General features: G+C 38.1%; 1 protein-coding gene across 3 annotated transcripts in view; it reads left to right on the top strand.

Annotated features, from left to right (window-relative positions):
- Positions 1–20,813, top strand: part of ZCCHC7 (zinc finger CCHC-type containing 7) — a 116,352-nt gene that overhangs the window by 17,787 nt on the left and 77,752 nt on the right. The window lies entirely within an intron of this gene.

Genomic DNA, 20,813 nt, shown 5'->3' with positions numbered 1-20,813 from the left:
AGAGTGAGAGGTGCAGCAGGGGTAGGAGGGGGGAACGGATGGGGACGGTGTGGGGGAAGAGAGAGAGAAAGACTGACTGCCAGATGCTTTTTTCGGTCTCTTTTTGAAACTGTGCATGGTGAGACACTATAGAGTTTTCTCTCCTGTTTTAAAGAGGAGGCTGTGAAGCACTTGGTGCTTTACAGCCTCTGTGGTGACAGTAATTGCTTTAACATTGCACTTACTTCCCAGTCTAGATACTGCTGTGAAGGTAAGCCAGTAAACTGATAACCATGTATCTTGTACATTTAAAACTTGTGTTTCCAAGGTCTGGGGATTTCCCCCTCCCCCCCCATAGCAGCGGTGGGCTCAGAGCAACGTGAAACGTGGCTCTGCTGCTGTGTTCTGCGTAACTCAGATTTGGGATTGCCTAAAGTATGTCTATAAGTATATGTAAAAACGTACCCACATGTAAACATATATACGTCTTTGTTTGTGTGCATATTTATCGATTTGTATGTTAAGCTTCAGCTTTTCCATTTTCATTGTGTTCATGTGGAATATCTGCTGTGTAACTTTAGGAAACCAAAGTGAAATAAGTCAGTAACTTTGAATACAGATTTCACTAGTATTTTAAAATATCTCTCAGATGGGAAGCAGTATTTCCGGTCTTTATGGAGATAACTGAGTTCTGTGTGGTAGGCTTGCAAGTGTGATAGCCCACCATAAAATAGAATTGTTCCCAGACTCTTACTTTTGGGGCATATAAAATTTCTTCCTTATTTTATTTGCACTGCTGATACTTCTGGAACTAAAACTAAGTGGAGTTTTACTAGAAGTACAGCCTTGCAGAGGGATTTTCTCATGGATTTTTAATGGTAATAATTTTGTTTTATCATGAAATTCAAAATAGCAAAGAAGAGTAGACATTTAAGGAAGCACATGATTAGAATATGAGTATCAACAGTCACAGCAGAGGGACAATTCAGCTGGCATTTGTAGTGTACTTTGTACATCTCCCTGCACAAGTTGTTCTGTGGTTGTTTCTTTTAGTGAGTTGCTAGTGAAGAAAGTTTTTTCTTTGTGTTTTGTTAGGTATGTCCATGCTGGCTTTCATTTTTAAGGTGGCAGTGCATCTGTTTGTGCATTTGTATCTTACTTTTTTAAATCTACTCTTAAAAAAAAAAAAAGTAGTTTGGAATATTTTGAATTTCTAGCAAAAAGTTTAAAATATTCCAGTGATTGTGCTACATCTTTGTGTCAAAAATGGATCCATATGTGTTTTGGTTTTTTGTTGTTGTTTGTTTTGAGCAGTAGCCTTGTAGGCTAGAGCAGTGGGTGGAATGGACACTGTTTTACCTGCAGTTTCTCTAAAAACTGAGTGATTTCATTATGGCTTAGACTCGCAGCTTTTAAAAACAACATCAGAACGTTTTAAGCAAGGTGAGTGAGCTCTGAAGGGGCAGATGGGGAAGAGCCGGCTCGGTGGTTAGCAGAAGAAATGTCTCTCGAGTGTGGCCAGCTGTGGGCGTGCAGGCCTCGCCGCCGCCAGAGCTGCAGCGCTGGGCATGCCGCGGCCCTGTGGCCTGCGCCTTCGCACACCAGCGGCCTTCCCTGCCGGCCCGCCTGGGACCTGCAGCTGCCCAGGCAGCTTCGCCTGCGCCACAGAGGTGCCGGCTTCCCAAATTTTGGGCAGCCAGTGCTGCAGCTGGGGCGTCGTTTTATAGGCAAAGGCGGCGGAGCGCACCTGCTATGCACAGAGGCTGTCTGACACGGGGCGAGCCCACCCCTGAGGGGGCAGCCGCGGGGGTCTCCCCGTACTGGACGGAATTGGTTAAACTCGCAGGGCCGGGGTCAATGTCAGGGTTACTCATGCTGTTCTTTTAGCCCACTCGGCCAGAGATGGCTGAAAAGCAAGTCTTTTGCTTCTCTTTCTGCGTGACTATTAACAGGATTAAATGTAAGCCATTGTGTACTTTGTACCAATTAGTTTCTCATCTGAGGGGTTCATTATGATTTTTTTTTCTCTCCTTGTAATATTTTTTTCACTGATTACATTTGTGGAAGACTCAAAGGACACGTTTCTAGAGCTGTGTCCTGTGTGTATTATTGTTGCCAGTTCCTAAGATAGAAGCAGCGTTGCTGATAGACAATTCTGAACCAAGTATTTACTCTTCACCTTGAAAACTGCCTGCATTTCAAATGGTTGCTACAAAGCTACCAACTTCAGAAAGTAGTAAAATAGCAAAAAGACAGTTTTTGGCAAGCTTCATTTAATCTCACTTTCCTGGAGGTCTTCACTGAGAAGTTTACAGATTAGTTATTTATCTTGGACTCCATGTTAAAAATGTAATATAGTTTTAAATACAAATGACAGCTTTATGTTGTACATTAGTGATATAATTTTATTAGGGCACATACCCATCTCTACAGGACAAAAGCTGAAAAATACTTTTGTATGGAAATACATGTTTGAGAATCATTCTTCACTGGACTCAATTAAAAGAGCACATGAAAACATTTTAGGTACTTGATGACGTAAAACACAATTATATCAAACTGGGGGGAAAAAGTGAAACTATCTTGTTTTCAGCTCATGTTGTTTTAGCACTGAAAAAGGAAATAAATGCAGACTAAGAAAGTGTGGCAGCTGGCTGTTAAGTATTTTGTTGCAGTGTGAAAAAGTTAGGATACAGCAATAGTATAATCACTGGACCTGAGTGTAAGAGTATATGCATACAGACAGATAAATAAGACTGCCCTTGGAATCAGAATGAGTTTTTATAAATTAAAGTTCTTAAGTTGATAACTATTTTTAAGCCTGCAAATTACTTATTTTTAGTGTATTTATTTAACGTAAAACCTACTCGGTTGACTTGCTTAGTATTCCACATGCATCATCAAAGAGAATGCACCTTCAAAGTCATCGTCCTCCCTCCTTTTCATTTATATTTCGGTATTTCAAAGCTTGACAAAACTTCAGTTGCTTTGTGAAGCTTAAAGTCTATAGGAGCAAGCAGGAACTGAATTCTTCCCAAAATACAGATTTTCTATTCTTACTTTAATTACAGTGCTGTTAAAAAAAAAAAAAAAAAGGCTTAAAATTGTTTGATTTCTAAGGATAGCTTCATTGAAACTTTTATTTCTCTTTAAATCAGCAAATATGTTTGTTTTTTTATCTGAGAACTGATAACTGAGAACATTTCTGAGTTCCTGTTCGTATGTGACCATCTCAAGTATTATATTATGGAGAGAACATTTGCTTAAAAAATATGACAAAAATGAGAAATACACCAGAAATTGTTGTCACTAGTTCAGAAATTATACTGCTGTAAGAACAACAACTAATTCTGATGTAGCTTTCTTTTTCTGTAGTTTCTGTGAGAACTTGCAGAATGCAGTGGAAACACAATAACTTCTCAGCATAGGTGGGTTATAACGTCAACAGTACCTTGTCCGTACAGTACAGTTACTTAGATGCCCTGGTGTCAAATAACAAAAACCTAACTGTCCTTGCTGTGGAAATTGTATGTATTCCCATGCAAATCTTTATTACTCACAGTGGTATTAGCACAGTACAGGTATTCAAAAACTGTGCCTTAAGTAACTTAGAGAAGTGGGAAATTTGCTGTAATAACATCATGGGGTATTATGTTTTTAAGGCTAACCAACAGAGGTAAGCAATTCTTTATAATAGATCTTCTCTGGGGTGATTATGCTGGTTTTAAATTTGATTGTGACACTTGAAATTCAAAGGAAAAGCAAAATAGGATCACTGACTTATGGTCTCACTTATAGTAGCATTAAATGTTACCGTCATCCTGATTGGAATCTGTCTTCTGCCTTTGTATCTATGTGACTGACCAAAGTAGACCCCTCAGAAGTTTTCAGAGTAAATCAGACTGGGAAGTAACGAAGATCTAAATAGTTGTACTGGAAGCAGATAGCTGTTTTGTTATATCAAGTTAGCTAATTTATTTTTAAATGGCGTACTTACTACTAATTATGAAAACATGAAAATTATTTCTAAGTGCAACTAATACAAGGATGAAGAGAAGAAGAGAAAATGTTAATCCATTCTGAATGTGAAATTTGTTATGTTAATAAATTCTTTACATTTTTTTCTCCAAAATGTAATTATTGTAATTTTGAGGTTTATTAATTAAACAAAACACTATATAGGATACAATTCTATATGCAATGAATGAAGAATCAGAGTCTGTTCAAACAATTCTCATAAAAAAAAAGAAGGAAGAGAAAGGAAGAAAAATCAAAATGACATCAAGGAATCCATTTCTGACTCTCATATCGTGCCTTCATACTTAAAATTTGAAGTTCTCATTACCATCCAGTGCCAGTGTGGTTAACTGTCCCAAATTAGGATGGGTGGTCTGAACAGAAATACTACCACTGCTTATGGTTGAAAATAGTCGATTAATGATGTCGTTAATCGAACTAGCATACAGGTCAATGTCGAACCTCCATATTCAGCTATCAAGTTGATTTATTTTTAAATTGCGTGCTTAGTACTAATCAGGAAAACATGAAAATTATGATGTCCAAGCATGTTAACTCTACAAATCTTTCTTATTATACACCTTGTTTTTCATCTCTTTAGTTAAAGCGATGAAGTACAATTTTTATGTTAAAAATAAAAATACAGTTAGTCCTTTATTTTTGAGTATACTTTGTATATAGTCAAACAGGTAAAAAAATAATGCAATATTTTCAGTGGTATTTTGTGTTATCACAATAATTAAAATCAGATTTTCAGTAATACAGCTTCTCTCTGTGATTCACACAAAATGTATTGTGTACTAGATGCCTCACATCACAGGGTAGAAGAAAAGTGCGAGATAGTTTGGAGGTAGTAAGTACAGAACCATCCGTGATTTAAGAGTATGTTTTTAATTCAGAACGTGAGGTTGTTCTCACCCTGTAAAACTGAGAATGGAATGTCTGAAAAAGATACCAGAAAAAAAGATGGGAATGTCTCTTCTTACAGCCCACCTAAAAGATATGATACTTAATCATTTATATTTTAACTCTGAGTTTTCTGAAAATGTATTTTTTTTCTGAACACATAGTTATTAGGAGATACAAACAGAGCACTTTCTATAATATTTATACAAACCGTAGTATAAGTGTAGAACTTTGAAATAAACTTCCATGGTATCTTTCCTGAAACCATTGTTACTTCTATACATTTTATCTACAAATATATTTAATTAAACAAAATTCATCAATTTAGTTTAGTTTACAGCAAAATCCTTACATTTATGCATGTAAGATATTTCCAAATATGCAGATGTTAAATATAAAACATTTCAGATGGAGTATCTGTGAAGAGAGACATCTTATTTTTTTCTTAAATTTAAATAAAAAAGACAAATTAAAAAAAACCTGCAAAAACCACAGTTGTGCTAAGTTGTTAATACCAGAGACTGCTAATGAAATATTAGTGCTAGTAAGTTCAGCTGCATTCTATTCTGGACCAAAATATCAATGGATTGAAATGCACCAGAAAACTAGATGAAGTGAATTTGCAGAATAATAAGCTTCTTGCATTTAAATAATCTTCTTAAAGTAGCAAAAATAGAGAAATATAATTTCCAATTTTATTTTGTTCTTATTTTCCGATGCAAAAAGGTCAGAGGAGTTTAAGTAGGAAATGTTGTTACAAATGGTATATGGAAATACAGCCATGGTTAGGGGTTGATTCATAGCAGGAATAACCACTTTATGGATTTTCTCACCATTAGCATTTGTACATTGAGAAGTACTTCTTCAAATGTAGTTTTAACAGTATGCGATAGATACCTTGTGAAAATTTTACATGACGTAACTGAATGACAGTACGAACTACTAAAGCATAACTTTTGAAGTAACGGTTGCTGTTTCTTCTTTCGTTAATCTTTTTGAGAAAGATTCTTTACAATTTGTGATGATCTTTTAAGCACTATAAATATATAGAAAGGAAACATACAATCCTTGTTTGACACGTTTCTAAAAACATTTACAGTAATGGTGATTATTGTATTTAACAGAAAATTCTTCTTTTGTTGTTGTTACATTTATTAAATTAATGAATAAACCATCAATAATTGGGCACAAATCAGTTTGAAAGGTGAAGAATGATTGAATTTCTAATATATCTTCTGTATGTGGGTGAAATTTATTTTTTAGTTTTCTTAGTATAGTAGAAAGGTGTAGATGTGGAAAGATGTTTTATATATTAACGTGTGGTATCAGGATAGCTGTTTGGTTCATTTTGATACTGCAGTGTTTTATCTTTTGTGTATGAAGATAAATCAGAAATCCAAGGGAAAAAATAACACAAGTTGTTGGGCTATGTAAGCTGCTTAATTTTTTTTTTTGAAGGTTTCTGTTTCTTACATTTACCAGTAGCTGGGTATATCAAATGTGAATGTCCAAGGCTTAATTTTATTGCCTTACTAGAGGTTATAAAGCAAGGACATGTTTAAGTGATGAAGAGGAATCTACTGTAGTTATCAAACAAACAGGCTAGCATTCAGAGGCACTCCTCTACAAGTGCTCTTTCGTCTCTGAGACACAAGGGAATTTGTAAATGCACTGTCCTGTTGGATTAAATTATTGCCACAGGTCACATTCTCTTGTAAATGTTCCGTCATCTCTTTGACTTTCTTTAAAATGAGATTACTATTGCTTTATGCATTTCAGAATGGTGACATTTTAACTAGTCTGTTGGTTGGATTCTTGTGGCTTACGTTACTGATCATCTTTGTTACAAAAGACTAAGTCTGCTTCAAAGAGAACTCAGGGTAACTTGTCATGCACTGCAAGAGGTGGAAAATGGTGATCTAGGCCACTAGTTTTCCTTAATTTCTAACTTGTGTGCTTGTTTGTATAATGAATGTAAATGCATTGGTAGTAGGCTTGCTTAGTTTAGTGGCTTTTCACTAATTTCTTGAAGTGTTCTGTGGACCTGCACGAAAATGCAGACCGTACTGAATGTTGTCCAAACAGCATCTTTTGTCAGGGTGCTCTTCTGCCAGTCTTGAATCCTCTAAACATCATTCTCATTAGTTCTCAAAATTAATCTGGTAATTTTTTCCAGAATACCACTATTGAACAAATACTTTGTACAGTCGTCCCAATTTAATTATATTTCTCTAGACGTAAGTCTTGGATTGAACTCTCTTATTGTAAAAACACATGCTTCTTTCATTATTTGCTAGAGTTCAGCAAAAATAGAAAGTGAACAGATAAAGGAATCGCTCACTGCCGGCAATGGTGGTCAGTCAGTCTTGTCCCATCCCAAATGTCAAACACTTATTTTTGATCCTAAAAGAAGCAAAATGTTCCTTCCAGTTTGTCTCCTGTGCTCTTCTTTTAATTTACTTTTCCAGATTAAAAATCTTCCAAGTTTAACCACTGAGTTAAAATATTGAGTAGAGAGAATGGCCTCTGCCAGTCTTACCAAAAGCTTTTCATTTCCATGTCCTTGACCTCAAAGTAACCCCTTGAGATAATTTCAAATAATCATCCTTGGAATCATTTTTGCTTTGGAATTACACAGGTAGCATTTTTGGTTACATGTGTAATAGTTTGAAAAATTTTGGTGTATTTGTTGTTTAATTGGAATACTGCCAAAGTAGTGTTTTTAAATTATTCATACATTTTGAAAACTAAGATGAGGTGTCAAAAGCAAGAAGTATAGTGGATTTGGTCACCCTAAAGTGTATGTTAGTTATCACACCAAAACTTAAGGGAAAAAAAGAAAGGAAAACAACAGTTAAATGTCATTTTGTGGATATAGGTTATTTTCCTTGGCTCAGGAAAGGGAATCTTCTGAGTTTTGCTGAGTTTATGAGGTTGCATTGAATGTTGTAATGCTGACAGTGCTGCGTTTAGTCATGGTTCTTGATGTTTGTTGAATGGAAGCAAAGCAAATGCATTTTTGTCTAGCCCTTCATCTGAGTGTGTCAGCTGATGCCAGCAACTCTCTTTATTACACCGGATACACACCATCCACCAAGGTGATACTACTGTTCAAATAATTCTGAATTCTGGTCACCTTATTTGTAGTGCTTTTTGACTGTGTCCTTCTGGAAGATGAGGTGGGGGAGGTGGTAAACAGAGCTGTAGATGAACGCTGATAGCACAAGTGGTGTTTGTATAAAAGACAGGGTTGAGGTTGAGTAGTTGGTCAGAAGAACATTGTTCAAGGGTAGGTTTCACTGGCTGTTGTTGAAGGTCTGTGACAGTAAAATGTTGTGAGGATAGATGTGGTGCTTAGGGAGATGGCTTAGTGGTAGAGTTGGCAGTGCTTGGTTAACGGTTGAACTAGGTGGTCGTGGAGGTCATTTCCAACCTGAATGGTTCTATGAATATATGGTTCTGTAACGCACTGTGGACAACAGAGGTATGTGAGATGGCACCTGGATAAGCCCGAGATCTGCCTTAGAATCACAGAATATCACAAGTTGGAAGGGACCCACAAGGATCATCAAGTCCAACTCCTGGCACCACACAGGTCTACCCCAAAATTCAGAGCACGTGACTCTTGTTCCCTTTTTCCCTCCTTCGGGGCCATGCAGGAGCGGTGGGGGAGAAAAGAGGCTGTTTTCTTTCTTGCAGACGCCTGAAGGGTACAGAACGTGCCCCAGTCTGGATAGGAGGCAGGCAGGGCCACGAACCAGAGCTCAGGCTAAAGTCTGCTTTGTGTGCTGCCAGCTGCAGACGGTTTGCTTTGCTGCTCAGTCCCGTCCTATGCCCCATGCAACAGGCAATTGAAGTGAGTGAGTATAAAGGTAGGAGAACTAAGGTAGTTGCACCAGCTCCACGGGGCAAGGCTTTTCTTTGTCTTGGGAGAGTCTATGATGACCAGTGGGCAGTAGACAGTATGAAAGCTGGCTTTTCTTAGAAAAAAAACTCAGAAAAGAGAAGATTCTGCCACAGCTCCAAGGTGAACGTTTGTTTGGGACATGTGTGGGTATGAGTGGAATGGCAAGCAAGGCAGTGACCAATCCAGAAAGTGAACATTTTTCACAAGTGATGCCTTTTCTTACTCATCTGAATACTGTATCTGTGTTTTAAATGGCTGCTTGGATTAGGTAAAAGATGAAGTAACCAGGCCAGTAGAAAAGCCTGATGGTGGCATATTGCAAGGTGTTTTGGAAACAAAGTGCAGGATGTGCAATGCCACTTTGTTCCAGTGGGATTTAACAGCTCCAGCAAGAAGTTTACTAGACATAGGAGAACCAAACTGGCTTCTGCAGCACCTGTGTCTCTACACCATGTTCCCTAGAAATCTGGTTTTAGGATGGCTGGTGTGGAACAGAGCACAATGGCATGGAATTTGCTTGAGCATAGTACTGCCCATGTTATTAAGCGCACCAGGAACCAATGTGCAGCAGGACTGTCCAAGTGCCTCTTCTTTAATGAGCCTGTGCTGTTGGGGTTCCTACATTTTATGGTGGCCTGAAATGTCCATACTACTGAACTGGCTTGAGAGTGTTCACATAATGATATGCCTGACCTGAACAAATCCTGATAAGCTTGAGCTTTGACTGCTAGCTATGTCTGATGTGGTTAATTTCTCGTCTACAGTAAGGTGTTCAGTGGTAAGTGGGAATTAACTCTGCTTGGGCTAAGGATTCAAAATTGTGTAAAGCTCTGTCTTCTCATGGTGGTCTTCTGCACTGCCTTATTCTGCATGAGGCTCTTCTGTTTGGGCTTAGGTACGAAACGTCTAACTGTTCTTAGTCACATGCCATCTGCAGGTTTGTTTGGACAGTCCAGGTTCTGCATCACAGAATGGCTAGGATAGGCAGGTAGTGCACTGCTGTACCTGTAGTGATGGGTAGGTTATTCCTTAACCTGTGGGTGATACAAGCAAATATGATTTGAAGTCGGATCTTAAGTTTCTTCAGTGCTAGAAAATTCAGTCTTGTTTTTTTTCTTGGTGTTTGTGGTATATTACTAGCAATGCACATATGCGTGTCATGCCTAAGAACAAAATTGGGGTAAATATGTAGACATGTACATTTTATACCCAGATAAATGGAAGAATTTCCTGCCAACAGCCATCTATTGTTTGGTCAAATACATGAAGAAGACAGCTCAAGGAATCCTGTTATCAGGCTCAGATTTTGAACACAAGGGGTCTTCAGCATAGCAAGTTTCTTGCATTCGTCTACGCTTGGAAAAGCAGAAATCCAAATCAATGATCTCTGATGTTGTAAAATCTGCTTTGCTTCAGGAAGAGCACGTCTTTGGCAGGGACCCCTTGTTATTCAATGAAAATGGCCATACAGTACAGGAAATCCCAACAGGACAGGTATAATTTTAAGGCTCTAGGATTTTAGTTTAAGGAAATTTGAGTATTATGTTGCCTTGGTAATTAAATCCCATAGTGCAGAAGTTTTCAATGCATTTCGGGTGGACATGATTGAAGCAGTATGAAGACTCATGCAGAAGCTGTTGGTGGCATTTAAGACTTGTAAAAAGAAGATATGCACTACTCAGAAGGCATGTTTTACAGTAAACTCAGGAATGGTTAGAATTTTATATTGAAATTTTTTACACGATGGGCTTTGAATACAAATTGAAACACTGCATTCTGTCAACAAATATTGTCTTAAATAGGAGTTTGAGGTATTCTTGAGGGCATTTTAGTAGTATACATGCTAATTTTTGTCCTCCTTTATGGAACTACATAACTTATGCAGTTATCATGGTGAGTTAAGCATATTAATTCTATCTGTGTGCCATGAATATTAGTAAAATAAATGTCACCTGTCCTTATGTTTTAAGAAACCACAGACCATAGCCTTTTCCTCTAGCCCTCTTCTGTATTAGCAGTCTTCCCCTTCCCCTTTCCTGTTCCCTGATGGTGGAGACCTGGGTTAGTTACTACAGCCTTTTTTTGCTTCCACCCCTCTGTATATCTTTCTGGTAAGGAATACTGCAGGAGTCCAAAACTACAGCCAACCAACTCAATATGTGCTATATACATGTTGTGGTAAAGGAGCAGAGAAGGAGTGTTAAGCCAAGCTGAGCACCTTCTAATCTGTGTGTCTTTACGAGAAGTGTATTTTGTGTTAATCTGACAAAATCCTGCTTGCCTGCTGTTTGCCCTTTAACGCTGTGATGGCTCTTGGTAGAATAGAGGCCTCATAGCCTTCCCCCTGTGACATGGGTGGTCCTACCTGGCTGCTGAAGCAGCTGCCATGATTTGTACCTACTTCATTCATCCTCTGCACAACTGTATCCTTTTTTTTTTTTTTCCAAACCACCTGTTCTCTGCCCAGAATGAACTTTTGAACATGTGGAGAGAAGAACACACGAAGTTTCTCAGGGAATCCATACCTAGTGATGTGAAGAGAAGTGTGAAAGATTTGGAATCATGGCCTGAGCAAATTATCTGGGCAGCAGCTTAAAAGATGGAGATATCAGACTGTATTTGTCAAGACCAGAAAAGTAGATGTTTCAGTAATCAAGATGCAAGATGCTTAGGGTTTGGACAATATCTTTTTGGACAGAGGGAAGAGTGTGTTGTGTAAGTGGCAGAAAAATAGGTAAGTTTGGCATAGACTGGAAATCTGGGTGCCTGGAGCTCTGGAGTGGCACCCAGGCTACTGCCAGAGTAGCAGTACTGTACACAGCGATTGCAAAAGGAGCAAGAGGACACTGTGTGGATAGAAGGAGTAAGACCTGTGTTTTAACCACAAGCTGATGGCTATATAGCCATGAGAAAGGATTTCAGAATGATAACTTGATCTGTGAGATGCCAAAAGCTTAACTGACTGTGAGTTCTCATCTTTTTTTGCTGTTGGCTTGCCTTGTGTGAAGTGCATCTTTGTGAGTCCACCTCAGCTCGGGCAGAGCTAGTCATGCCCTTAAACCTGCTCTCCGAGGGGACTCTGCAGCCTGGAAAGTTGTCTAATACTAGAAGCAGTAGACCAGGTCTCTGCTCCAGCCCCAGGCCAGAAGGAGAGCTGCTGGGCAGGGTAAATGCTGTGTTTCACAGTTCTCAGACACGCTGGTAGGAAGAAGCAGGCCACAACCCCTGCCCTTTCTGTCTCCGCTTTCTGGCAGCAGACCTTCTTCTCAGGTGTGTTGTTTTAAATCCTGTCAAGGCCTTAATCATGAAGTATATTTTAGTTGCAAGAAATGATCATTTTCTTTTAAGCATAGGTCAGTCTTGGGAGCCATGGTATAGAGCCTCAAAAGGTGTGGGTCAGATAACGGTGTTGCAGAAATACAGCTTTATCCAGACATGCTATATCCTTGCCCACAACCACAGTAAGTGCAGAAATCCTCATTGTAGGCCAGACAAAGCTGACTTATGTATGCTTTCTGATTCTGGGGGCAAAAAGGTTTTCTCAGTTTGAAGTGGGTTTTAGTTATTTCTCAGGCTGTTGCTCCAATACTTACCTGATGCTTAAAAAAGTTATTTTGCTTATTTAATAACCAGGCTTCCTTAATCCAACCAAAGATCTTATGGACCTAAAATATCCCTAGTTTTATTTTTTGTTTTTTTATTTGTTTTTATAAAAAAACCAGTACTTAAACTTTACAGAGATTTTAGCAGTGAGTAGGTCTTCCATGATAAACTAATGTTAACTACAGAAATTACAAGGGCCAAATCCTCTCTCTGCTGCTTAAATTTATATCCCACACTGACTTTATACAATGTCCACGCAATCATAAACTCCATTTATGATACAATTCTAGGCAACGCTCTTTTGCTATTTGATCCATTATGCTGTCTTGATTCCATCAGTTATTGATGAAAGCAAAAGTCTCCACAGTGGTCATGTAGCAGCTGAGTGTTCCCAAGACTGGGATTGCTGTTCTCTGTAGATTGCCTTCCTTCCCTGAGTCTATCTCAGAGACGCTGGCGAGACCCTCAGGCTTTCGTAGCTAAAGGTTAAAAGCAAATGATCATCTACTGCTTAATGAAATGGGGGAAACCTTAAAGAATATCATTAATAAATACACCATTTTTATTAGTGTAAGTAGTGTAATTTTAGTATTCATTTAAATACAACAACTGGTGTGTTTTGTATTCTTCAAGCAATGCTGTTTACTCAGCACATGGTTTGATTTTCTAATCTTAAGTACATTACTGAAAACATTGAAAACATACTTGCCCTTAAAGTGAACAAGGTAGTAAAGTACACACAGGAGTGGACTTAGATTCACTTGTCTCATGACTTCTGTTTTCTTCTGTTAATACTGTAAGATAAAAATCTATTGCAAGAGAAAAACTTCAGTGCTTTTCTTTTTGTTCTTATGTTCACTGTTATTTCTGAAATCCTGGCTACCACACTTGAAGTGGGGCAATATAGGTAAGTGACAAACACACTAATAGTTTATTCTGAGAACAGCAGCATCTAATGGAGGCATGAGCAATTAAATCAGCCAAATGAGTGAATATCTCATTATTCCTACATTGCAGGTATCCCCTTAAACCAAATAAATACTGGAACTGAAGGAAAAGTGCTATGCTGCTCCCTGCAGTAAAAAATGGCATGTAGAAATAACGGTACTGAGAGAGAATGGGTGGGAGAAGCTCAGAGAGTCCTGTGCAAACAACAGAGTGTAGGTTTTCCCAAACTGCTTACATAAAGTGATGTTGTTTCAGTATCAGCCATGACTGCGAAGTCAAAGTAGTCATATGCTATAGAAACCTTTCCTCCAAAGCCTTAGAAGATAATCTGGTGCTGTATTACGATGGTCAAGCACAGGTTCTGGAAGCTAAAATTCTTTCAGTAACTTTCTTATATTTAGGCATGGCACTTTAAGGGGGGTGGGGAGGAGTCTATGTAGCATGAGTTAGTTTTACATGGTCTGCTGGATTTACACCAGTTGTTGGCATGCAGGAATAAGTGCAGCTGTGCTACTGAAACACCTGCAGCTCGTTCTCAGTACTACGTATACCCCTTGTCTTACCTCATTTCTACAACTGCCTTCCCTTATTTAACCTTTTATTCTTTTGAGGAGTTCAGGCTTACAGAAGTGCAGGAAAACAGGGTATGGGTGTGTTTAGTTTTTGTCCAAATTAATTTCTGAAGCAAACACTGCAATTCTGAAAATGAGGAATAAATGTGAAAGCCATGAGTCTATGGTGAGTTTTCCACTTCTGGAAGACGTCAAAACAGTTTTACAAGTCTGAGCAAGCAGATGTTTTCTAAAATGTAACTTAGGTAACTGAAATCTTCCTATCTGGTATAGCTTTTTGCTGTTTGGTCACAGCTTCTAAGCTTGTACATCTCAAAGGCATCTTTCCCCACTCCTTCCATTCAAAAGAAGCACAGGGTTCTTGTTTACGGCTTCAAAACGGGAACCCATCAAAGCAACTCCTGAATACCAATGTCTTTCAGTGAAACATCTGATTTGTGGAAGGATGACTGAAGAGCACGAGTTCTTATTTTAAACAAATGAATCTTGAAATTTGGTGGTAGTTGTTTCTAGTTAATGTTGATGCTAATCAAAGCTACATTTTATTTTGTCATTAATGTGTCGCTATGATGCTCTACTGTGCTTTTTAAAATTATTTCCTGATTTTGGGAAGAAACCAATTTTAAGACACATTAAATATCAGAGGAATTATAATATGCACAAAATTTAATTTGTGCAGTATTGCATTACTTGCCGATGTATGAAAGATTAGAAAGGAATTTGTAGTTTACTTGAATGTGTTGACTTATGTCATCTGAGTTTTTAACTCTATATATAATGTAAGGCTTCAGGAGTAATTCTGGCCGAATTCTGTTCCACATAAAAGGGAAATTGACTGCAAAAATAATTAATCCTTACTAATTGAGTTGAAGGATCACGTATTTAGAAGCAATGCTGTTTTAACATTGAATACTCATCTATAATAATATTTTGTTGCAAGTTATTCAGTAATATGGCAATCCATATTTTCTTGAAAAACTTTACATGTTATTGTGTATTATATCTTGTCTTAAACTTGGTTATTTTCCACACCCGGTTCTAAAAGCTATCTCAGCAGGAAGGAAACTTATGTGGTCATGTAAGGCTTTTGATGGCTGAGACCTCTGTTACTGGGCAGGTTAATGTATATGGTGAAATTTGAAGGGACTGGGAATGAGTCTCTACTCTGAAGAACGGAATTTCAGGATGGTCTCAGTGCCTGACTTGTTGCTGCAGCCAGGACTGTAGTAACAATTTGTCACTAGACAACTGAGGTTGTGAACCGTGGAGGAATTTTGGTTTCCCGAATGTGCTTTATGAAACTTCAGTGTTTGCTGGATGAAGTTCCACATTTAGACAGTTGCAGACTTTTATGTTAATTTGCAAGCCAAGAATACAATGCTGTCCAAAAGTTTGGTCTCTACTATGTACTCTTAAAATGTGAATAATGGTTTATCTGGATTTATTTCTTATATAACGTGATGTGAAGTCTAGTTTAAAGACTGAATGTTTCAAAAAGCAATTAGGTATAGTTTCTTTGTGTGTGTGTGATCCATTCCAGTGTAGAGCTTTCTACTGTTGCTATACAGTTTTAACATGATAGAATATTGTTTTTTTTAATAATATTAACATTATTAATAACAAAGAATAAAAAAAAAATGAAGTTCATAAAGCAATAAAATTCAGTGATCAAATTATTAATTAAATGGCTGGGCAATTTTAGGAGTGTACAGTGAATGAGACAAATACACAGAAATGCTTTGGCTCAGCAAAACACTGTAAAGTGTTTAACTTTAAAAGCATCTTTTTGTTGTCTAGATTTAGAATTTTCTGGTTTAAAGCTAAGCATAAGCTTAAATTTTCTCTTTGCTGTGGCCAGGGCATTTCAGCCTTGTTTGTGGGCACATACTATCTTGAATTTCCATAGAGTAGCATGAGATTATTAGAGGAGTGTGTGTCAGTGCAAGGAGAAATATTTTGGTTCATAGTGACAGTACACGAGTGCAAGAGTAGCATGGTCATGGGGCAGTAACTTTTAAAAAAGAGAATATTTGCTCCATTTGTCACACACCATGTAAGCTCTGCAATCATGCAAGGGTCCTGATGCTGCAATGGGTAGCCGTGTAACTGGAAATTGTACTTCCTTATATTCCCCATGAGGCAACGATAGAGCCACACAGGCAGGCTTACATTTCCTGAGATCTTGGTTTTTGGTATCTGGTTCCATATTCTATCATTGTTTTTAAAACTTTTTTTTTTTCTGCCTAGTAAATCCTACCCCACCTCTAAATCTTACTAGAAGACACCATGCTCAACTAACCATTGAACTTTTCATTGTTATAGACAGAGCAGTTTAACAAATAAAATGAAGTATGAAAGTAACAGTTTATTAAACACCAAGTGGAAAATAGGGGAGACATGATTTTTAATTGTATTTTTTTTCTTTTTTTTCTTTTTTTTTGTATGGGGGGAATAGTAATAGAAATGAAACAACTTTACATCTTCCGGTATTAAGCCTGAGTTTCTTTGACATATAGCTTGTCTTTACCCTGGCAGGTCAGGATGTCTGTCGTTTTCAAGTTTAAAAATAACGTGTTATTAAGGACAATGCCAGTGCTTCTTCAGACTGCAGCTAAAATTTGCCAATGTGTGGCTGAGGTTATGAAAAGATATGCAGAGCTGTGTACTGTGGAGTTTATGCACTACATATGTCATATGTGCTCCAGTACCATGCATTAATGCTAGATACTCATAAGGACAAATTAACATAATTATTAGGGTATGCTACAGGGTTTGTTTTGCTTTTTGTAAGCAGTGCTCATCCAGAGAACAGAAACATTTGGCATGCTGGATTGGAATGCCCATGCGTAAGCCAAATCATCACCTGAAGCTTGCAGCAGGATCTCTGAGTTTGCAATGCATGCTGCTCAGTCTGCGCTTGCTCTTCAATGTCAGTACTTCCGCATCTGTAGCTAACTAAAAGGTGCGAATGCTTTAAAACAAGAATAATTGACAGTCTTCCAGATGTGTGCTGTCAGTTCCTATTCATCTTCACATAAAAAAATTGTAGCTATGCATAATTTATAAATGTCATGCATAAGACTATATGGATTTCATTTTAAAATTAAGATGAAAGAGATTCATTACTGGAATTTTATTAAAATACTTTAGGGTGTTTCTGTAGACAGTAGGTAGTTGAACTCTGTTTCATCTATTTAAATGTGTGCTGCTTCTATCACAGCAACATTTACATAAATAAATATGTCATAAATGAACCTCAGAGTCAGGATGTTAAAACCAGTTTTTAAAAGTGGGTGAGCTAAAGCATGGACTAGAGAAGTGGTCTGACAGGGTTTGCAAAATATTTCTGTAGGAGAGTCAGGAAGTGGATTAACGAAAAAAATCACACTTTTTTTTCCCCTAAATTATTTTAGATTTTTTTGTCTTGCTTTTTATTTTAGTGTGGTATACATAAAGGTTTTTCATGTTGTACCTTGATCTCAGCATATCCAGACATACTACTTACAGTAGCATGAAGCAGATAGGAGCAACCTATGTAAATCTTTATTGACTTTTCTGTAAGAAAGAGGTGGAGTCTTTTTTCTTTTTTTTCTGTCAGTGTTCATGATGTGTTCCTAAAACATGATGGATTTATAAATATGTTTAACATCCTTTTTCTTTTTTTGTCTTAGTTCTTTGCTTCTAACTTGCAGGTGCAGTGGATAAACAATAAGCTGTGTGGTGTGACAGGTAAATTTCACAATTTACCTGCCGTAATAGTGTGCTCTGTGCTGCCATTCAATCATCTCGGAATTTTACTTGTCTGGTTAGTTGAGTGCAGCAGATTTTCAATTTAAATGTAACTTCATCTGCTTGATTAAAAATGTAACAGAACATTATCTGTTGCAAATAAATTTCAGGGGAAGAGATGATTTTGCCTGTTTAAAAATAACATCTGTTTATATTGGCTGGGAGCAGATGATTAATACCTCTCTAATTTCGAGGTTTACCAGTCCAGCTCACCTGTCTCTTTGCATGGGTAGCTGAAATTGATGGCTGTCGGCTATAAACATTTACCTGTTGATGTTTATTTGATGGATTTCTTTTTTAAGGATAATATAGAATCCCATCATCGGGCATTCATTTATTTGCTGTTCATCAAGTTGATTGACAGTTTTGCCAGCAACATAGAAAAAGGCTTTCCTTCTTGGCACATGCAGGAGAAATTTACTTCCGAGAGATAGGGGCCTCACAGCATAAAACAGATTTCCAAGATTTTTCACTTCGAGCGTTCATTTTAATTGTTTTGAACGGAGGCTTAATGTTGGCGTGAACTCAGTGGACGCTGTGGGAGGTGGACTTCTGACAAACAGGAGGCAGTCCTGCAGCTCTTCTTCGTGAGGTGACGACTTGATGTTTGAGCTTCAGAGCAAAACTAGGGAAATCCTTGCAAACCTGAAAGGCTGTGATTTCAAATAGCATTCTGCTTGAAAAGGCAAACCTGTGGAGGCTTTAGCTAGCTGCCACAGTGACTGTCAGGACATGGAGTGTCCCTGGGCCTCAGGCTGCCCAGCGCGAGCAGGCCGCGTGGCGAGAAGCATGATGCTCCGCAGGCCTCCCGGCCTGGCCACCGCCGCGGTGGGAATGGCCGGGGAGCACACGGCTGCTGGTCCCAGCCACGGTTCTGCCTCGCTCCTCCATGCTTGCCCTTCGTCCAGACTCCTATTTGTGGAGAGCCACCTGCTGTAAAATGCCGTCTGCCTGGGGGTTGTCACTGTGCCAGCACGCTCCCCAGACTCACGCTCTTTGGGTCTGCGCGCTCCTGCCCGTCACTGCTGCAAGTTATTTTTCTGTAGATGTGATATTTCTAAGTGTTATTTTTAGACGCCACGTGCTTGCTTGCTCATATCGAATGAAAAGCTAGGACTTGGGCATTATAACTCTGAGGGATGGAAGAAAAATGTGGTTCCAAGTAAACATGATAAATCATCAGGACTAAAAACACCTATTACTTACAAGAACATACCAGTTTTCTTCAGGCCCTGAATGGTTATTTCATAGCAAGAGCCTAGCATATTTTATCCGAGTCACCATCCCTGGAGGTCTTTAAAAGACGTTTAGATGTAGAGCTTAGTGGTATGGTTTAGTGGAGGACTTGTTAGTGTTAGGTCAGAGGTTGGACTAGGTTGGAAGAGACCTCCAAGATCACCTAGATGATTCTGTGATCTCAGTAAAAAGGAGCTGCACATAAATCCTGCCTCTGGGAGTATGTCTGGGGTACAGTACAGAGACCCAGGAGAACTGCATGTGTGCCCATTTTGTGACACTGATTTCTGGATGAGCCTGGACAAACTGCTTCATTTATCTGTTAACTTTCCAACCTGTATGTTTGAAAGTAGCTGCCCAGCTTTGTAAAGCGTATGTGTTTTCTGTTGTTCTGGTTCTGCTAATAAAAAGACAATTTCTACAGATTTTCTTTTAAAATGCAGGAATTAAATGTTATGGAAAGACCTACAGTCATGTATTCTTGCTCCTTTACTAAAATGATAAAAAAAAAAATATATGAGAAATTATATTTAAATTCATTTCCTATTAAGGTAGCTGCAGAAAATACTGGAAAACTGATTTCCTTAACCTAAAACCAAGCTATTGTTGTTATCCTTTATGCCCAGCTTAAGAGTACAATGTACTTCACAGTGCACACACTGAGGGGCCCGGTCCTCTGTTACATCTAAATGACATCTGAAGGGCAGTGGTTGCAGCTCATAGTTTTCAGCCACTTTGCCATGGTGGGATTTAAAACTGTGGTCAGTTTCCTATAAAGCCTGTAATGTACTTTTTATGACTGGGAGAAAGAAATATATTGGTGATCTACTCTCTCTTCATGTTCCCTCCTGTTCTTTTTGTTCAAGGCTAAGGGTAGCCAGCACAGAAAGCAGTGAAGCAGTTTTTTTTCCTACTTATTCATAGCCTGCCTGGATGTTCCCAGCCTTTTAAGACCACGTTACATTGTTTCCACAGCATAAAGTGATCACAGCACTGCTAGAGAATCAAGTGCTAAAATTCTAATGTAAAAGCTTGTGTGTTGCATGGAAAATAACCTATGCTGATGTTGTTTTACCTTAAGTGGAGCCCCTTGTCTTTCCTCTTTGTTGGCATGGTACCAAAGCTTATTTATAACTTACCTTTAAAAAAAATAAACAGGAAAAAAAAAGTTGTTTTTTTCTTGTCTGAGCATTTTTTCTTGTCTGAGCATTTTGGAACTCGAGTTGAACCATAAATGTGATTTTTATTGTTCTTCTATTTAGGTAAATTTGAAATGTGAAATACTCATTTACGTAAAAATTACACTCCGTTGTAAGTTTGAGATTTGAGTTTTGAGTTTGTTGTAAGTCACTGAGATTGGTATAAGATTCATCATTCCCTGCTGAAGAATCTGTCCCCCAAGGCATACCTTTAATTTTGGACAAAAACAATTGTAAATTAGGAGAGCAGCACTTGTTATACATCTTTTCCTTCTGCGTGTTTTCAGGAAATTTTGTTGGACCAAATTGCACATGTAGATGTTTACTCATATAATGTTACATTCTCTAAAAACTACGTATGTTAAAATACAGCCTTGGTACTACTAGAGGCCTATGCCTTTTTCAGTTTGAGACATTAAAGCCACTTATTCTACACTACTATAAAAATGGCAAACTGGATTTAGAGAGCTTGCAAACACTTTTTTGTTTTGTTTTGTTTGTAATTTGCCATTTGGTTTGTATTGTTTTGCACTCTGTATTGTAAATACAGGAGCGGTTTATGTGCTGGGCATGTAAATAAACCTATTAGATTTTTTTTAGTATAGTCTATTTCTCTTTATAATATTTGAGTGAAAGGGTATTTTTAGATCTAGAAGC

This window comes from Anser anser (genome assembly GCF_964211835.1).
Source record: "Anser anser genome assembly, chromosome: Z".
NCBI lineage: Eukaryota > Metazoa > Chordata > Aves > Anseriformes > Anatidae > Anser > Anser anser.
Note: the sequence above shows the minus strand (reverse complement) of the source record. Positions and strands in the feature narration are given on the sequence as shown.